Source organism: Cryptomeria japonica, chromosome 3 (genome assembly GCF_030272615.1).
Source record: "Cryptomeria japonica chromosome 3, Sugi_1.0, whole genome shotgun sequence".
NCBI classification, from domain to species: Eukaryota; Viridiplantae; Streptophyta; class Pinopsida; order Cupressales; family Cupressaceae; genus Cryptomeria; species Cryptomeria japonica.
Window position 1 is genome coordinate 967,582,788 of NC_081407.1, and position 21,190 is coordinate 967,603,977.

Consider the following 21,190-nt stretch of genomic DNA (forward strand, 5'->3'; position numbering starts at 1 on the left):
ACTAATACAGTCAAATCTGATGCATCTTAGGCTCTCAGAAAAATAAGAATTAAATAAATAGATGACGATGAGTCTATGGAAGAAACTATGTGATGTGTTTAGTCCTCCTTGTGGCATCCTATCTAGTAGTAATTTTGTGAGGATGAGCTATACATGATCAGTTGTATGGTTTGGTAGATAATTTTGTGGTGTGAAAAATATTAAACTGATGTTTTTCTAAGAATGCACATTGCACAATAGCAATGGTTAATTGTGTTGGCTTCTAAGTTCGAGAAAAATGATCTCAGCATCACTGCGACTCTTCTTAGCTAGTCTAAGTTCTTAGAATCGGCTCTTAATAGAAATAAAATGCTACCAAATTATGGTTGTGAATTATTTTCGCTTTATGACCAAATTAGTAATGCTCATAGTCTTTAGTTTTTTAAATATTTTTTTAATGATGCTTTACCGGATTGGGTTCACAAAGAATTGTTGAAGTTTTGCATACCATAACCTCATAAAGGGAAATCCAAAATTTTGAAGGATATGTGAGGGCTTTAAGTTTAAAAAAATATCAGAATATTGAGAAGGAGTGATGTTGATTTAAATAATAATCTTTAAAGGTTCGTTGGGTTAGCCCCATTCAATATTCAGTTTAGGGAGTTTTCTTCTGTGATGGTTAACATGTAAATAAAAATGTAAATCTTCGTTTGTAAATCACAATAATGAATATGTAGTTCATTGAATATTTTCCTCTAGTCTTTGCCACTATAGATTGCATCAATTGGCCGTGAAGTGCAAGATATCTTCTTTGGAATTGTCATGGCATGTTTTGAATATGATTTTTCTTTGGAAATTCTATATTTTTATTGCCCAATTTTACAACTGTATTCCAATGATTTGTGTCCTATATCCACTTATGGCTTGTGAGTATGTATGTCTTAAGGAGTAAACAATAGATCTCCATTGGCACCACATCACAAAGTAACTCCTCTTTAAAAGGAGAGTAGAGTAACCCATATATCATGGGTTTTACACAAGCTACATTATCTTAATCTATTGTTTTTTCTAAGTTTATACGAATTGAGGGGCAGTCTTCAAGTCTTTGGCTACGTGTGGATAGAAGAGTCTAGAAGTTAAGTCTGAAAAATAGGGGCAGTCCTTTGGCAGAGCTGTACGGGCAAGATGACATTTTGAATATATCATAATTTTATCTTGGTTTTGTTTTAGTTTCCTTTATCCTCTACCTATGTCTATCATATATTAGATATTACTCAACACTAAATACACTTATACGGTATACACAAGCTTTGGAATAGCATGCATATTGAACATAAATTACTTTTGCTTGGGTTATCTGTCCTACCCATTTAAGGTTTATCAAATAATTGTGTTGCTTCTTTCCTTATTTATAAAAAAAATAGCGAGGTGATTTCCCAATGCACCAAAACGAGTATGAATATTTCTCCTGTACGTCTTTCAAGTCAATAGTTTTGATAGGCCCAATAAAGTGTCAACACTTAGAAAGATAAATGTGCTAAATCATTCAAACACTCAACCATCCAGCTTTCAGATGCCATGTCATCTAGTTTAATATATTTCTCACCATAAAAGTATCTACCAAATCATACAATTGACCATGTTTAGCTCATCCTCGCAAAATTATACAGTTTCTTCCATTGTCTCATCATCTATTATTTCTTCAATTCTCTTTTACTTGACAACCCAAGATTTGATTTCAATGCGGTGATTGGATTTAGTAGTCGTTCATTCCTCCACATGATAAGATAAACTCAACTCGGGGCATTGCATCTATGAATACCATAGAGTTGTCATCAATTTCTCCTTTGATTAGCATTTGAGAGAGAGGGGTCACAACTTTCTTATCAACCCAACGTCTTAAGGGTCTAGCACCATAAACCTACAAAAACCGAACCAGAGATCAGTCAACAGAAAACTAAATCCCAAGGGAGCTCATTGTCCAAATGTAAGATTTTCTATTTTCTTTTGTTTTGTTCTATAAAGGTAACCATTTCAACTAGTTAGAATAACCAACCACTAGTCTGTTGGCAATTGACACTCTACTGGTTGGTTTCACTATGTTGTCATTGATAGCAACATGACTTTGGGTTTTGGCTTCATATGGTGTACTGATAGGAACTTCACAGATTCTACACCGACTCCAGCACCGGCACCGGTAGGACAGAAGATTTCTTTGGTCACTGACAATGCAGGCTGACATGGTATAGTAAAGGTTATCGGTATTAGAGGCCAACATATCTTAGATCCGACATCGGCAATTTGTTTAATGCTTATACATTTATGTTATCTGGCCAACATGTAATCTGATATGGAAATGTAATATGATGTGAAATTACTTTGAGAGATTATGTATATGAGGAATTTATTGTAAGTGTTATTCCAGTAAAGGGGTTAAGGGTTTTAACTAGAAGAGATAGAGCTTAAACCGGAACTGTATTCTGGCATAAGAGATGCTATCTTAGCAATTCACACTTCTCCAAATTGTTGTTTGGAATTTTATGTAGTCAGTGAGGCTCATATTATGATTGAGCAGTGTGCTCTAGGCTGTAAGCCTTCTTGCAAGTGCAGGCCCATCATATATTGTAATATCTTTTCATATGGCCAGTGAATTGATATTCTGGGTCACAAATCCCACTATGATTTTTCCTCTTTGAGGTTTTTCATGTATAAATTTGTGTGTTATGATTCTCATTTATGTGTTTGGCTTATTGGTTGCATTACTTCTTTCAATTCTATTTATACCGGTATACCGGTATTAATAGAATATTTTGTTAAAGCTAAAATATGCTGTTCCGGTATAACGCTGATGCACCCCCCGCCCTCTCACTGTTATTGGTTTCCAACAATTGGTATCAGAGCCTTATTCCTCAGAAGAAGTTTAACAGCTTGAGGAAGATCCTAAAACTGGAATCATTGAATATGACTTTGGAGAAGCAGCTTGAGATGGCACTTGAATATTATGATGCTAAAAGGTTGAAGAACTTAAAGCTACAAGATGAGATGAATTCTGCTAAGGAATTCATTCTTGTCCTACAAGAGAGGCTATCATTTGTTCAAGCTAGGAGGAAGGAACTTTTGCAAAATTAGGATGACGAAGAGAAAAATGCACTTAAGGAGCAATGTCAAAAATTGAGTCAGGAGAACATGGTTATGAAGAATGAAATGCAAACTATGACTATGAGGATGTCTAAGGAGATTGAGGATAGAAAGAAAAAGAAAGAAAATCTTGTTGTATCCCTGAAGAACAAATTTGAAGAATGTGGTAGGTTAGTTCATGAAAATGATATGTTGAGAACTGATTTGGTACAATCCCAGAACAATAGGCAAGAGCTTGAGAGACAAATGATAATACTAAGAGAAGATTTAACCATTGCAAGTGAATACAAAGAAAAATTCAAAATCAGCTCAGCACAGCTTGATGAGTTACTGAAGAGATAGAGATAGATTGGAGATTCCAGTGGACTTGGATTTGAGCAACGACAGAGTTCTGGTACTGCTAATGATGATCAAAACCATAAGGCACCGACAAGATAATTCAATGCTTATAAATTCAATTGTAGATGTTTTGTTTGCAATAAATTTGGTCACATGGCTAGGCAATGTAGAAACAGAGCAAATCAGAACCCTGATTCTGCTCCCGGTAAATGTTCTAAATGAAATAAGTTTGGTCATAAGATAGAAGACTGCAAAATGAATGTAAAATATTATGCTTGTGGAAAATTTGGACATATGGCCAATCAGTGCAGGTCAAGCAATTTCATCGGTTTTAGCAAAGCAATTCAAAAGAATAATGCTACATGTTATGCATGCAATGAAGTTGGACATATTGCTAAGTTTTGTAGAAGCAAAAATCCACCGGTTAGTAATGGAGGATCAAATGAAAAAGGGAAAGAGAAGGTTAGTGAAATCTGGCATGATCATACTCGGAGATGGGTTAGGAAGACTGAAGAGCAATCATTAGATGGGAATGTCCCGGTTACCTATCCAGCAGAAGAGGTTTCTCCTGCACTGGCAGTGAGCTCATCCGGTAACTAAGCTAGATGCCTTAGGGGTAGGCAAAATTCATGAAGATATGCATATGCCCCAGGAAGAGATTCTAGAAGATGTTCCAGATATTGGAGAGGATTATCTGACATGGATATATTCTAAGCGAGATTCAATATCTTTCACCAGCAATCATTTATGTCTATGGAAGATTAGTTTTTTTTATGGATAAAATGTCAAATACACTTCATTGTTAATCACCCTACATTCAGAGCGATTTAGAGCGACTAAGTGCGATCAGAGGCTATTAAGAGGCATTCAGATTTCTTTCTGAGCAATTTCATCGATGTCTGGAAGAACTTGTTGAAGGTTTTCACCAGAAGCAATCTAAAGGTATTTTTCTTGAAACATGGAAGAAGGATCATCTTTTGTTCCTATTTTTTGTTGCAAACAAGTAACTGTAGTGGAGGTTAAGGACCGCCCCAGGCCAATTTTCAAGCGGTATCCACATGTGGCTACCAAGGAAGATTCGGTTGGAGCGCTTTCTCATGTTCCGGAGGGAGTTGTATATGTAGAGAATGTTAGGGCATACATTCATTGTCACATAGAGGACATAGGAACTTCAGAGATCAAGGGAATGTATATATGAATGAACTAATGGGAGAATATAGAAAGATTAAACCGACATATCAACATATTGAGGATCTAGGGTTTACAGATATTCTAGATATTCTGAAGTTTGAGGATGAAATAATCAAATATGTACTCAGTAGAGTACATGGGGAATTCATATGGTTGGATAGACCTTATAAAATCACTAAGGAATCCATCCAGGCAATTACTAGTTTGTCATCGGTAGGGAAACATCCAGATAAGAAAGTGTCAAACGAATTTGTGAGGAAGATCACTGGTGCTATATCTGACAAGAGATCGATGAAAGTGAGCACTATCACTAATACGGACATCAAATTTGTCAGCATGGTTATAAGATATAAGGTAACTCAGTCAAACCGATTGAATTATGTTTCTCGTTCATGTATTTTGGCTGCATAAAAGATGATGAGAGAAAATGTAAAGTTAGATCTTTGCGGTTAGATGCTTGATGAGTTATTAATCAAATTAGGAAAAATTAAAGGTGAGAAGAAGGGCACCTTCCGGTATAGGAATTTTTTAGTCTGTTTGATGCTATATTTTCTAAATGATACACCCGGTTCTGGTAGGAAACAATGGGCTTTTGACTTTCCGATAGGAAGACAGTTAAAAAAATCAATTGTTGCATTAGGAATTCAAATAGATGATAAGATATGGGGTTACTTCAAGGCATTTCAAAAATCTATGAGGTCTAGCGTAAGAGTACCTGAGCATATAGTAGAGAAATAGTCTACCAACATATGTTTCATGTTAAAGAAAGATGAGACTCTCATGGAAGCAGTCAAGCCCCAAAAGATTTGGATAGAAGAAATGGGCTATGAGGTAGATGTACTAATCCTTGATGCATATGCGAAAATTCTAATTGATGCAGAAATTGATGAGGCAGAGAAGCCTTGTGGAACTGCACAATAGAAGACTCTGGAGGTTGAAACAGAGTTCAACCAGAAGAAAAGGGAGAAATGAGAAGGAAAAGAAAGAAAATTTATTCAAGAGGTCTCAAAGGACATAAAGGAACTAATTGATGTTGTCCCAGAGAAAGGGAGAAAGAGGAAGGATCTGGTGGTTCATGTTGAACATGTTACTGTAGATTCTGAGTCAAAGGATGACACATCGTTAGCCTTCAAGAGGGTTGTTAGGAAGAAACCGAAAGAACCAAAGGTTGAAGCAAAGAAGCAACCAGTTAGGAAGGTCACAATCAAATTACCAGCACAGAAGCAAGCAACTAAGGCCACATGTTCAGCCGCATCCAGTACTGCCAAGAGGAGAAAGAAGAGTGGTATTGATTTAGCACTTGAAACTGGTAATGTAACTATCATACCACCCAAAACTTGTGCAGAAATTGTAGATGAAATAAATAAAGATGGCATACCGAAGAATGTTAAGTTTTATTATGACAAAGTAGAGGTTGATGAACAAAGAGAGGTAGAGGAAGCAGTCCTGTTATACTTAGATATTTATAAGAAATCCTTAATAGAGATAGAAAATCAAATACCGGTTGAATTATATAACATGTTAGATGCTAGAAGGTTATCTGCTATGCAAGAAGATAAACACATTAAAATGCAATAACTTTTAGTTGATTGTGTTACTATAGCTCCAAATGAAATGAAAAAGACAATTGAGGCTGCAAATAGAAAGGTTTTTAATAGCAAACACAGGATAACAAGTTTGATGCTAGGGAGAATGAATGAAGTAATAAAGGAAACTTAGAAAGCTTGGATTATTTTTTTGGGAGCACACAAAGGATTCTTTACTTCACCGAAGACCAAGACCGATAGTGTAGATACACCAGCTGAAAAGAAAGGAAAGGGAATTATGGGTACTCCACCCTCAATTTTGAAAAATATCAAGATAGTAGAAATTGAGCCACCGGTAAACACAAATGTACAAACAAATACTGAGACACCAATCAATACTGAGAATATTGTACAAGATACTAACATTGAGAACAATTGTCCTCCAGATACTAATTTACAAGTTGAGGATACTGTTCCTAGAGAGGAACCGGTAGTTGGACAGACTGCACCAAGTGGTGAAGCCACCGATGCAAGTGAGGAAGTAATAAAGGATAAATCATCTGAGAAAACAGGGGAATCTGGTAGGGTATTAGTTGCGAGTCCATCATTATTAATAATTGACACTTCTCAAGTAGAAAATAAAACCATCATACAGATGAGTCCCATAGAACTGATGATGATGGCTGCTCAAAAACTAATGAAGGGGGGATCTACAAACAAGGGGATTACAGATCAGTCAATAAGTGTTTTGCACAAATTGGTCCCGGAATGTAAGATTGAAAATGAAGCGAGCCCTTCTGACAAGCTTAAGGTAATCACTGAGCATATGTCAAAAGACTTTCAATCCTCACAACAAATCTCTAACTGACAAGCACCTGAAAGATTCACTCAGGCTAAGAGAGTCACTTTTGATCAGATCATTGAGACAGAGAAGAAGAAGATTGAGGAGAAGTTAATTCTAATTGAAAATTCTTTGAAACAATGTACAAACATATATAGGGTACGTTGCAATACTGAAATTCTTACAACAAATGTAGATAAAAAGATAAAAGAGATACATGAGAAAATTGCTAGTATTGCTAACTCTTTTGATGGACTAATTTCATTGACAACATCAATTGATGGACAAATTTTGACTTTCGAGAACCAAATTTCTGCTCTTGAAAAAGAAAGAGATAAAATCATTCAGAGAGCCAGAAGTTTTAGAGGTTTGGTGAATCCAAGATTGGATTCACTCTCTGTACATAAGAGAAAATGCATGGATATGCTGGGAAAGCCCACACCAGCAGAGGTAAATGAGAAAGAATCTTTTGCACATTTATTGAGTGGACTTGTATCTATCTCAAGCACATTCAAAACCGGTTGGGATACTTATGTGAAATTACTGGAGAAAGCTTATCTAGAAATGTTGAAACTGGTCAAGCTCTGATAAGACATTTTTGGAGGTATTCAGTGTACAGTTCTTATTCTTTGACATTATTTTTACAAATTGTTTTGGGCATTGATGTCAAAGGGGGAGTAGTATAGATGTAAAAAATAATTGCATACATTAGGGGGAGTTACAGAGTTTTCAGAGTTTTGGAGATATGGATTATTTTGCATATTCAGGTCAGGGGGAGCAAGGTAGAATGAAACCAACAAATGAAACCATGACCATTTTTCACATGAGTGGTGCCATCAATGTCAAAGGGGGAGATTGTTGTCAATTGACACTCTATTGGTTGGTTTCACTATGTTGTCATTGATGGAAACATGATTTTGGGTTCTGGCTTCATATGGTGTATCAGCAGGCACTTCACATATTCTACACCAGCACTGGCAGGATAGAAGATTTCTTTGGTCACCGGCAATGCAGGCCGACATGGTATAGTAAAGGTTATCGGTATTGGAGGCCGATATATCTTAGATCCAGCATCGGTGATTTGTTTTAATGCTTATACATTTATTTTATTTGGCCAACATGTAATCTAATATTGTATATATCTTTGTAAGATGACATAAGGCATAAAAGTTGTATAGGGTATATAGGTCAGTTTGATAGATCATTTTATAACATGGACTTAGAATGGATATGGAAATGTAATATGATGCGAAATTACTTTGAGAGATTATGTATGTGAGGAATTTATTGTAAGGGTTATTCCAGTAAAGGGGTTAAGGGTTTTAACCGGAACAAACAGAGCTTAAACCGAAACTATATTCTAGCATAAGAGATGCTATCTTAGTAGTTCACACTTCTCTAAATTGTTGTCTGGAATTTTATGTAGTTAGTGAGGCTCCTATTGTGATTGAGCAGTGTACTCTAGGTTGTAAGTCTTCCTGAAGTGCAGACCCATCGTATATTGTAATATGTTTTCATATGGCTAGTCAATTGATATTGTTGGCAGTGGGTCAACGTCCCTCGCGGGGATTCGCGACATGGTTTAACAGCCTCCTGTGGACTCTATAAGTCTAGTGGTTGTATCAGGCATTGATAGGTCGATCTTTTGGTGCAACGACAACCCTAGCTTGTAACAAGTGGCATCAGAGCTTGGTCACAGGTTCAAATCACGCAGACCTCGACGAGTGATGCTGGGAGGGGGATTGTTGGCAGTGGGTCAGCATCCCTCATGTGGATTCGCGACATGGTTTAACAACCTCCTATGGATTCTATAAGTCTAGTGGTTGTATTAGGCATTGGCAAGTCGATCTTTTAGTGCAATGGCAGCCCTAGCTTGTAACAGATATTGTGGGTCACAAATCCCACTGTGGTTTTTCCTCTTTTCTACGTATAAATTTGTTTGTTATGATTCTCATTTATGTGTTTGGCTCATTAGTTGCATTACTTCTTTCAATTATGTTTATACCAGTATACCGGTTGGTGTATGAATGTTTTGTTAAAGCTAAAATCTACTATTCCGATATAACACTGATAACCAAAATATAACGGGATCACATTTAGAGTTAAATCCTTAAATAAAGTTCCAACAATCCGAATTTGATAAAGTTCTCTGCAATGTGTGGTGCTTTCAATGTAATATATATTTTTAGATTATTTGGCCTTATAGAAAGGAGTTTTTAAATATTTTTAGATTAGTTTGTTTAAACTATTTTAGGACGTCCTAACAATCCATTATGGGTCTTCCACACTTTTGTTTAAGCAAGTTAATGTTTTTGAATCAGGATCTTTATAGTGTGATATGCCCACATCTACTTTGTTAAACCATTCCTTACCCATTATAATTTCGTTAGCGATCCTCCACTTTTTTGGAAGGTCAATGGAAGCTAGCTTAGATTCAGGTATTTAGAAAACCATGCTTTTGGACAAGGACCCTTCTGATGTAAGGCCCAAATTTCAGCTGTCATTAAAATGCTTCTTACTTATTGAACAGTAGTTTGGACAAGCATCGGAGCATGTGACAGAAATTTATACGAACAAGAAAAATAATTCTGAAAATAGACTTACAGGATCGCAGTCTTCCTCAAGGACAAGGTCTAGAGTTACATCAGACTCTCCTCCTTGCAAGCGGTACAGTTGCATCTTTCACCTGAGATCTAGCAACTTCCCTCAGCTCCTCAGTTTTAAGAGGATCAAAAACAACTATCTCATCAATACTGTCCAATAGCTTTGGTCTGAAGCGCTTTCTCACCTACAATAAAAGCAAAAGAAGATTTAGCACCAAAAGTTTTCTTTTAGCGTGGCAGTATCTCCAACAAGATCAGGATGGGTACAAGAAACAATAAGAAGCCATTTCTTAATTGTACTTACTTCTTGCATGAGGGTGTATGTCATGATAATGACGGTGTTGGAGAAGTTAACCGTCCGACCATTTCCATCCGTTAATCTACCATTATCAAGCATCTGAAGCAAGATGCTGAATACAGATACATGTGCCTTCTCAACTTCATCAAATGGAACAACACTATATGGTCGTCTTCTAACTGCATCAGTCAGTTGTCCACCTTCTTCATAACTGATATATCTGCAATAATTGATTTAAATTCAGCTGAAATATTGGCCGCTTTTATTCACTATTCAGTATATAAACAAGGAAAATTATTTGAAATAAGACCAATCAACAAGAATCCTATTGCATTAGACATAACCAGGTGGAGCACCGATGAGCCTTGAAACTGAATGCTGCTACATGTATTCAGACATATCAATCTGGACTAGCAGGTTTTCATCATCAAACAGTTGTTCTGCAAGAACCTTTGTAAGCTCTGTTTTGCCGACTCCAGTGGGTCCCAAGAATAGAAAGGATCCAATAGTTTGATGCAGTTTTCCAAGTCCTGTCCTTGATCTAAGCACAGCATCTGCAACTGCCTTAACTGCTTCGCCTTGCCCAACAACTCTTTTATGCAACCTTTCATCCAAGCCTAAGAGCCGCTCCTTACCAGTTTGGGCAAGCCTGTTAACAGGAATACCAGTCGAACGACTCACCACACGCATGAATCAGTAAAATATATTAATTAATCCTCGATGTTGTGCAATGATGGTACTGTCACTACAAATTAACTTTCTGTTGTCTCCATAGCATGCAAACTACTAAGTACCGCCATTACAAGTTCACCCTGAATTTAACTCATACCTACAATTACAAGTTCTAAAAGTATCAATAGAAAAACTCTCAGATTACACATACCCCTGCAATTTGATCAGGCCCTACAACCTCTGTTGTCATTTTTCCTACAGCATTAGTTTCAAAAAACTGCAACTTAATGTCAGACCCTACCCCAAGTCCGAACCCTAGTTAAATACTCCAAGTCTATCAACTTTTTATATATGACAGCCTACGAAGGCAAAATTAGTTTACAAGGATTCCACTCATTCATCTCCACTAGCACTAGCAGTGGACGAAATCGCCCAGAAGCATCCTCAATAAGAGCCACTGCCAGATGAATGGTGGTGACCTGTGCATACCCATATTTTTGAGCAAGCTCTACACTTGCTGCTAGAGCTTCTTTCGTCTTATCACTGAATCTGTCTGGATTCATATTCGGTTAATGTGCCAAAGCAATGAATATGCTAACCAGTAGATTACAGTGGCACAATGAACAAATGCCAAAGGTATATAGGTATGCGCCCTTCTTGAGGGAAAATTTGCCTCTGCAACTTCATGTCTGAACGAGATTTTTGCTAAAATAATTAATGTAATAGGCTGACGCACAGTATAGCAGCATTCATTCCAAAATCTTAGCAAATTATCCGGATTCATAATCCACAGTGCATGCTTTTTGTTTGAGATGTTTCCAAGGTTACCGTTAAATGTTTCCAAATCCAAAATGTCATAATTAATTCTCTGACCATTAGAGAGGATTCACTCGCTGAGATGCATATCAAATATGAACTGTTTCAAAGAAAGCTCCTGCCATGTATGGAAGTTTGCCCTCTCGAATTGCTACTCAGGTTGGTATACTGTCTGTTGGTTACACAACACTCACATATCATGTGCCACACTATATCCCATGTTTATAATTGTTCTTGTGGTTATATCATTTCTAAATGATAATATTCTTATATTTTGTTGGTTCAAATATAATATTTATTTATTATTTTTCTCTATAACTTTAAATTATGATAATTCTTTAATTCTATATAAAAATTTCTTTGTCTCTTAAAAATAATTTAGTGTGATCACTAAATATAATCGTATTACTATCAAATTTAAGCTTTTGTGATCTCTCTCATGTCTTTGCACATTTTCAATCTCTTAGTGGCTTGGAGAAATCTATTTCCAATGCATCCACAACTATATTTCACCAAACAGTGTGCCACCTTTCCAGTTGTTGTCATTGCACGTTAGAATCACTTGTGTCTCTTTGTTGCTTCCTTGTAATTGGTAAGTTAAATAAAAATAACTAGCTAGACAATCTATAAGGGGAGGTATTTGCAAGAATTAAATTAATCGCATAGTTTTGTAAAAAAAAAAGCACAAAAACAAACTACTACATCAAAATTATTTATGTGAAGAATAAGATTTTTTTGAGGAAAACCCCACACTCTAAAGCAACTAAACTATTATTAAGTAATCAACTATTACAATACACTTCTACAGTATAAGCCTTTGCAAGAGTATCACGAGTAGCAAAGATTGAGAAAACATGAATTTTTTAAATCAAATGGTAATTAGGAAACCATTAGCTAGAAGTATCCAAAATGTGCCACCCAAATCCCAAAATGAGTCTACAAGCTAAGCATGGCATATTACATATATTCCTTAGTTTTATTGTAAGATCATCATAATACACTCACCAACTTGGGCACTCCTAAAATTCAAATGTCCCCACTTGGTCAACTAAATTAATGAGTTTTTACTCTGACTTTGATAGAAATCTAGAATAAGACAATGCAAAAAATTGGTGTTCAATCAAATGTCATATCATAAAAACCAAGAGTTCAATGGAGCTTAGTAAATGGTTCAAGGGCCAAGGGTATTGTCTCTCACTATGGTGAAAATGTTGACTTCATTATCTTCATTTCAAGGTGCCTTATATAACATGTCATAATGTAAGTGAACTATAATTAGGTCAACAAATTTACTCCCTCTTAGAATTTTCTTAGGCATCATAAATGCTCTTAGATTCCTAGTGTGGGAAAGATAACTATTCTCCACATTCTTCATGATATGGATCTCTCCTAGATGTCCTCCAATATAAAAACCATTGTTTTTCTCTCTCCACTAAACCCTTTTCTCCATATTCTTCATGATATGGATCTCTCCTTTAATAGGATGTGCATACATCCACTCTTCTATTTAGGTTTATCCAACAACGATTTCTCTAATAGCTTCCCTATTTCTCTTGCCTCCTCTTGCAATAAGTGAATACCTCCACCTTCATCCACTTCTCTCAAATATGGGATCTTAATAGACCACCATTTTAACTCTCAAATCTACTAATTCCCCTTCACCTTCCTCCAATAGTTGACCTGTAAAGTCCCTTCTTTAAACTAGTATTTAATAATAAATAATAATAATAAATTAAAACATAAAATAATAAAAAATATAATATAACATAATTAAAATGTGCTTAAGTTAATGAAAGGTCAAAAGGGAATGAAGATTTATGAGTCTCTCAAACATGAAATTTAAAAGGGAGAAGAGATCATTTGGAAAAGAAAAAAAAAAGGAGGGAAGAAATGAATGGAAGCATGTGAACCAAGCAAGGATTAATGGAAGAAGAAAGGAATGGGAAGTAGAAAGGTTGTGTCTCCTTCAAAGGGAAAAAAAATATGAAAGGTTGTACTATTTCAAAAGGTGGAAATTCTAAAAGTTGTGTCTCTTGCCAAAGGGTAGGCATGATGAAGAGATGTGGTCACTCCCTCACATGGGAAGATATAAAAAGAGGGAGGTTCATTTGAGGAAGAGATGGAAAGAGATCAATTTATTAATCTTAAATGTAGCAATGAAGGGTGTTGACTCAATTCTAATGGAGGGTGGTGAATCAAGTCTTATGAAACGTGGTCACCCATTCACCAATAAATTATAAAAGAGATCATTCAATTCATTCAAGCGTCACTTACGAATCATCATTCCAATCATTCAAATCAAGCAATCAATGTATTAGTAAATCATTCTATCAAATCAACCCTCACTTAATCGTCACTCACCAATACCTCAAATCATCAAATAAAAGGAAATCATTCATTTAATCAATCAATTATTGAAGTTATTAGATTTGGGTATTAATAATTAAGTATACATGTACAACAATTCAAATATACTTGTGGATTTGGGTATGAGTTCTTTATGCACAACATGATGAATATTACCTTCTCATTGATGATTTATAATATCCTATATATGAATATTTATAATATATATCTGATTGTTTATAATATGTTGTATTCTTATGACTGCATAGGATTCACATTATATACTACTTGATTTCTATATTCAACCATGATAGGGGCAATGAGGGTTTACAAGGAGGGGAACGATGAAGGGGTACTCTTCTAGGTACGCTACCTCATGTGATGATTGAATGGTCCCATGAGGCCAAGGGATTACAAGGGGTACTACCTTTGGGCTTAGAAGGGATGAACTTACAGGGCACCCTATTGTAAATACACCTCAACCCTCTAGCATGGTGGATCAACTTGCTAAGGAGTCCAATCATAGGAAGTGGAATGGGATGATATGATGAAGAGGAATTATTATAGGATACCTCACTAGGTACACCACCTCAAATGTATGGCATGGGCCACTTGAGACCAAGAGGGATGGTATATCCACTCTTGGGCCTAGTGTAGAGGCACTCTAAGTCACCTTATTGAGTCATTTGATTCGAGCTTCCCTATGGTTGAAGTTCTCCAAAAATTAGAGATCTCTTATGATTGAGTTAATGTTCCTAGCCATAGTAGGATTGTACAGCATAAACTAGGGCATTTATAAAAGAGGAAATTACAAGATCTTCTTTCTTAGGACCAATAATTTCCACCTCCTTATCTTCTATAGTACTACCTCCTCTTTTTTTATCTTGTCCCTACCAACTCTCTATCATCTATTTTAAAAGTCTTCTATTTTTTAAGGGACCTTGTAGATTTTATTCCTTATCTTATTACATGAACATTCTCCTTATATTTCTAACAAAATGGATGATAACATACTTTCTTTCTCTTTTATTCCATTCCAGTAGATCTTTTATGTGAAAGAAAAAAAATATTATAACAAAAACTCAATTTTGCCTTTCCTATACTTTTGATTACTTGTATGATCCAAAATCCACATGCATGGTAAGGTAATAAATCTATGTTAATCACAAAAATGAGTGCAAGAGGCACTATTTTTTTACATAGTTTTAGATTTATAGGAAAATATACCAACAATCCCTAGGTCTAACTATGAAAATAACAACAATCAATATTATATAGCATGCTCAAAACCTAAACAAAATCCACATAGGTATTAACATATGTAGGTATATTTCCTAAAACTTTTCAAAAAATAATCGTAGTAAACACTCATATTACAAATCTTTTTTATGCAAATTGATACCTAGGGGTAGCTACCTTTCATTACTCATAAAAGATTACATATGTCAAACATAGAGATAGAAAAAAAATGTCCTTATGGCCTCTATGACCTCATGTGATCTCTCAATCTTCTCAGATCAGAACATGCTCCCATTTATAGACATCATGCATTCATAGGTCTTCAAGTTATTCCTTTGTATGGCATCCTTCAAAACCTTTGTCATGTCCAGTTTGCCACCATCCTTGAGCATCTCCTCAACAGTAAAAGCATCCACTACTAGTCATGCAATATAATGAGTGAATAATCTTTGAATTTTGGTTATCCTTCATAACAAAATCGATACAATAACTCTCTTCTACCTTAGTTGAAACATCATGTTTCTATTTGATGATATTTGGACAACCCATTATCATCATTATGGCTTAGCTAGGATTTTGATTGTAAATATGATTGCCATTAAATCGAGTATGGTTTTTGAAGTACCTTTGAATTTTAAGATTACCTTGATATATAGGCAATAAGTGTTTAAGGATGGAACAACCCTCCTTGATTGTCAAACTCCTCTAATAACACAATTTCTTAAATGACACTTTGACTTTAGCAATTGTATTAATAGTCCTTTGATAGTAAAGACATGATGAGTACCCTAAATTAATTTTTAAAATGTGACATTAATGTCCATGACTTGATGAAATCATAAGGTCATATAGGTAACTTTTTACTATCACAAGATTGGTGTGGTTATTCTTATGACCACAGTATAGTAGTCCCTTTAGGATCATTGTTTATGATTACACAATAAAGTGAAGTAATAACTATGCAAATATGTTATGTTTTTTATTAATATAAAATGGGTTTTACAGGGACCCAAAATCCATATCCAAAAGAAACAAACTAAACAGTAGCAAAACAGTCTGAAGCCAACAGCCCAACAAAGACAAAAATAGAGAAAACACCCTATAGAGCTCAACACAGAAATAACATTAAACCTGGTCAATCCTACCAAAAAAAATAACCAAGAGCTTCCATAAGCTCAGAATTTTTCTCAATGATGTTTTTGTTGATTTCTTTGAGCTCCTCCAAGATGCTCCTTGTCTCACTTATCTCTTGGTTCCTGCTCCTAGTTTTGGAAGATTGTCCTGTAGAAACCTACATATCCAATCCCTGTGGATTCTTATCCAGATTCTTGTTTTTAGATTTAACAATTGATGGCATAATGCTACTGATCGACTGGGCTTCATGAAAAATGATTTTTTCATTTACTTTTTTGAGACCATCGACGTTTTTATTCATGGCTTCTTTACTGATATCCACCAAATCCCTGAGATCACCTTTTAACTCATCCATACCCTTTTCACACTTGACAATTCTGGCTTCGTGTTCAGTTTTCATAACCTTCAGAGATAGAAGTTGCTTCATATTCTTAGCTTCCAACACCAATCCTTCACCCAACAAAAGAGTATCATCAACAAATTGTTGATGCGAGCATTTACCTTAATACTACAAGAGGGGCGAAGACCTTTGAGCCTAACAATTCTAACATATCTCTATATGATTCTACTGAAAGCTTCTCCCATTAAAATGAAAAGGAACAGAGAGATGGGGTCCCCCTACCAAATTCCTCCGGAAGCCGAGAAGAAACCTAATGAAGAACCATTGATCAATGCCAAAAACTTGGGGGTAGAGATACACTAATTCATGAATTGACAAAATGATCACTGAAACCAAAGGCCTAAACAATTCTAGTGAAAAACTACCAATTCACCCTGTCATAAGCCTTAAGTAAGTCTAGCTTTAACAAGAAACCTAGTTTCTTGTTAACTGAAAGAGAATGGATATTCTCATGGACAGAATTAATAGCGTCTAGAATCTGGCATCCCAGGGCAAAACCATTTTGTTGCTATGAAATCAGATTTGGAAGAATTTTCTTCAATCGGAGAACCAAAATTTTAGAAAAAATCTTATAGATAGAATTGCAGAGGCTAATGGGCCTATGTTGGAATTTTGAGTTTGTTGGCATTTTGCATAGAGATTGCATTAATTATATGTTGTCATTGATGTCAATTGAACCGGTAATGGTATTCATGTTATTATTGATATTGTTGTTTTTGATATTGGCTAGTAACCAATAAGAAGAGCTTTGTGGAAAATGTTGTAAACCGGTATGTAAAGTTTGTGAGTTGAAGGAATAAATTGGTGTAAAGGGTTAAACCTTTCTATGCAATGTAATCAGTAAACCCTAACCGATCAAGTTTGTTGGTTTATTATCTGATGAGCGGTAATGATGGAGACATGTGTGATCATTGTATGAGGATAAGTTCAAAATGTTTTGGCGTGTTTGTTTTTGTCTAGGGAAGGAGAAAAGTGGATTGCATCTAATGCATAGTGTGTGATGAGTTACAAAGTCCGATGAAGCGGTGATCATGGAGTGGTTGGAATTTTCTTGAAGAATGTTAAGAGATTGTCATGATTTCTAACGGTCAAGATTGTATCAACTTGTTTGTAATCTCGATGATGAGAGTTAGGTTTTTGTTGTGTTACCGACCTAATTGATTTGTATTTAAGGTCGATGAAGTTGTTTGTAAAGGTTGTTGGCAAGATTGGCATAAACCTGTTGAGTGCATAGTTGCCTAACCAGTGAATGGATCTGCACTTTGAGTGAAGGAAGATTGAAGCTTAAAAGGATCTGATCAAGAAAATGTAGTGCTACTCAGACAGATCAAGAAAACCTATTATTTTCTAACAATTACAGCAAAAGTGAAATCCCTTAACCAAGTAAGCTCTAACAAGCTTGGTTACTCATTAAATCTTCTAACAAGGTGGTCCATTAGCTTGGATTTTTAAATCCTCCAGCAAGGTTACTCCTAATAGGGTATTGTGCTTTTCATCAAGGCATATTTGTAAATCCCTTAATTGGGTGATTCCTAACCAGAATTAACTATTAATAGGACTTATTGTAAAGCTTTAACAGGCTTGGCTCCTAACAAGGCGAACTTTAGAAGAGTTCAGATAGCTATCCTTGTGAGTCTCATCTCATCGTGGTTTTTACCTATTTGGGTTTTCCACATATAAACATTTGTGTCAAGTGGTGAATGTTTTGTGGTTATGATCTTATTTGTTGATTTGATTAACTTCTGATAAGGCATGATAACTAGAAGCATTGAGAGATGAATATGTTGAGTTATGATTAGGCATTGTTGATGTTTACAAGATTGAAGTTGTTTACTGTTAAGTTGTCATGACAGTTAAACAGGTTGATGTCAATTATTCTTATGAATATTGATCTTGACTGAGATATGTTTACTTTGTGTGACTGAGTTTGAGTTTGGGAACTTTGTATCAAGTTTTCAATATACTGATTCACCCTCCCTCTCAGCATTCTACCGGATACTTATTCTTTCATCATACCATCAGCCTAAACTCCTAGAAGTAGCTAGCATTTGGATTTTTAGGAATCGGCATGATAAGAGTGGCGTTAAGCTCTTTTAGGAGCGATCGAGACCCAAAAAATTCCTTAGCAGCATTAGCAACATCCACTCCCACAATATTCCAGAAAAGTTGAAATAAAAACATAAGAAACCCATCAGGTTTGAGAACTTTATTACCTTCAAAGGAAAAGACTGCATCCTTAACCTATTCAAGAGAAGGTATTTTGGTGAGTTGTTTATTCATAACTTGTGATATGCTTATCAAGATTTCTTTGAGAATTTCATCTTGCGCACCAAGATCCAAAGGGCCTTCATCAACCAAAAGCCAGTAAAAGAACCAAATAGCTTCCAGACACATCTCCTCCTACTTGTCTACCCAATGACTACTCTTTGAAATTCTCTTAATTCTATTGGAGGCTCTATGCTTCAGAGTAGTCATATGCAAATGTGTTATGTGATAATGAGTCTATCATTCCTTAATGATAGCCTCCTTTATATTTTTGATAATATTTTGTATTTGAATACATCCTCCTATCTTTATGATAGTCTTGATGAATAAAATATTGATATTTTGATGGAAATGCTTCAATAATATGTGATTATTAATGGATAAATTATTTTCCTATGGATGACTAGGTGCGTCCATCATGATAATAATTCTCCCTTTTATGGTAGTTATTGAGGTAATGATGATTATCAATATGTTTAGAGCTCAATGTTAGATCTTGAGATTAGTAAGGTCCCAAGTGCCATGATTAGCATTAGTATTGATGATGAAAATTTCCCACTTTGAGGTAATAGATTATAATAGTTCCATAATATTTTTTATATTTATTGAATATTATTAGTTACCATGATGCTTTTGAATTGAGAGGACCCATATAACACAACATTCAATAATAATATTTCTAATATTATAATCAATCATGATTATTATCGCCATATAAGTAACTATTCATATTATGATTATAGTTGTACAATAACCTTGGGATAATATATAATGTAGTTTGCATAAGGTTGAGGCATTAAGTCTTGTTGAATGGATTCCCTTAATTATGCTTCTAATACAATATTTTTCACCACTCATGTGATTTTTCTCATTTATGAGTCTACAAAAATTTATAATAATTTCCTCATAGATTTCAATGGTACCATGTGACTCAAGGAGTTTCTTAGAAGGATCTATCCGTAGTAGCACTATGATATTGTTAGGTCCCGAGGATAACTGAGAGGGGGGGGGTGAATCAGTTGTCAAATAAATTCAAACTAAAACAACTTTAATGCTTAATACCGGTAAACCAGTCTTTTATGCCGGTAGATAGTTTTATCAGTTAATTACAGTAACAATAGGTATTAATGCATGAAATAGAAACACAATAACATCCACAACACATAACACATAACACCAATATTTGTACGTGGAAACCCTGTAAGGGGAAAAACCACGATGGGAAACCTTACCCACAATCAGATGATACTATTGCAGATAGTATGTGTATACAAATGGGGTCTGTACATGCAGAAAGGCCAAGCAGCTAGAGCTCACTACTCAAGCACAAATAGGAGTCACACTAACTACAATTGGATGGTTAAATCCAATAAGGATGTACTGCTCAAATTAGCATCTTTCTATGCTGGATTCAGTACCAGTGTAGTTCTGATTGTCTTCACAAAAACCCTCCTTCACCTTCAAATCATGTATGCGTGTATAGCTCTACTTATTCTCGCATATACCTTCACACAATTCCTTTTCACATTCTACACTTGATCTTACAAATAAGTTCTTACATTTATATCATAACCTAAGACCAATTTTAGTAGGTCGGCTCTAAAGGATATTGCAATAAAATCAATTTACAAATAAAACAATGTCCCATGCAATAGCTGATTTAACATGTCGGCCTGATGCATTTACAACAATAATAAAATATCTCCATAGTGTGCCATGCTGATCTAGAAAAGATAAACCTGTCAGTGTATATCCTAGACCTATTTACCAGTAACAACAAATATGCAAATACGAATGTGCCAATGAACAAATATCCAAGACAAAGTGTCCAAACAATGTCTTCAATATAACCAGGTGTTTTTCATATCGTTCCAAGTGCCAGTGAACATTATATCCTTTCCGGTGTACCAGATATCGATGACTGTGCATAAGTCACTTGCTTGCCGATGAACATTGCCGATTCTCCAAAGTGTCAAAGTTGATAAGTATTAGTAGGTGTTGACATGAATGACAAAACCATACCAAAATACCAACAATCTCCCCCTTTGGCATTGATGGCTACACAAGATGGAAAAACCATCAAAGTGCCAAAACAGAAATACCAAATACCAAAAACCAACAATCTCCCAAAAAGAGATCATAACCAAAAATCAAAATTCAGATATAAACAATCTCTCCCCAAAGTAACAATCTCTCCCCCTGGGAGTGACATGTGTTTTTCTTGTGTTTTTACATACCAATCTCTCCCCCTTTGACATCAAATGCCAAAGCAATATAAAAACCATTTTTTCGATACAAAATACCAACCAATTTAGTACACTAACTACTCCCCTTGAGAAGTAGCTTCCTCATCAAAGCCGGAGTAAAAGATTTCTCTGTTAATTCTGTCGATTGATGACAAAC

General features: G+C 35.4%; 1 pseudogene; it reads right to left on the reverse strand.

Moving 5' to 3' along the window:
- Positions 1-1,735: 1,735 nt before the first annotated feature.
- Positions 1,736-10,605, reverse strand: LOC131035576 (chaperone protein ClpB1-like; annotated as a pseudogene).
- Positions 10,606-21,190: the final 10,585 nt, after the last annotated feature.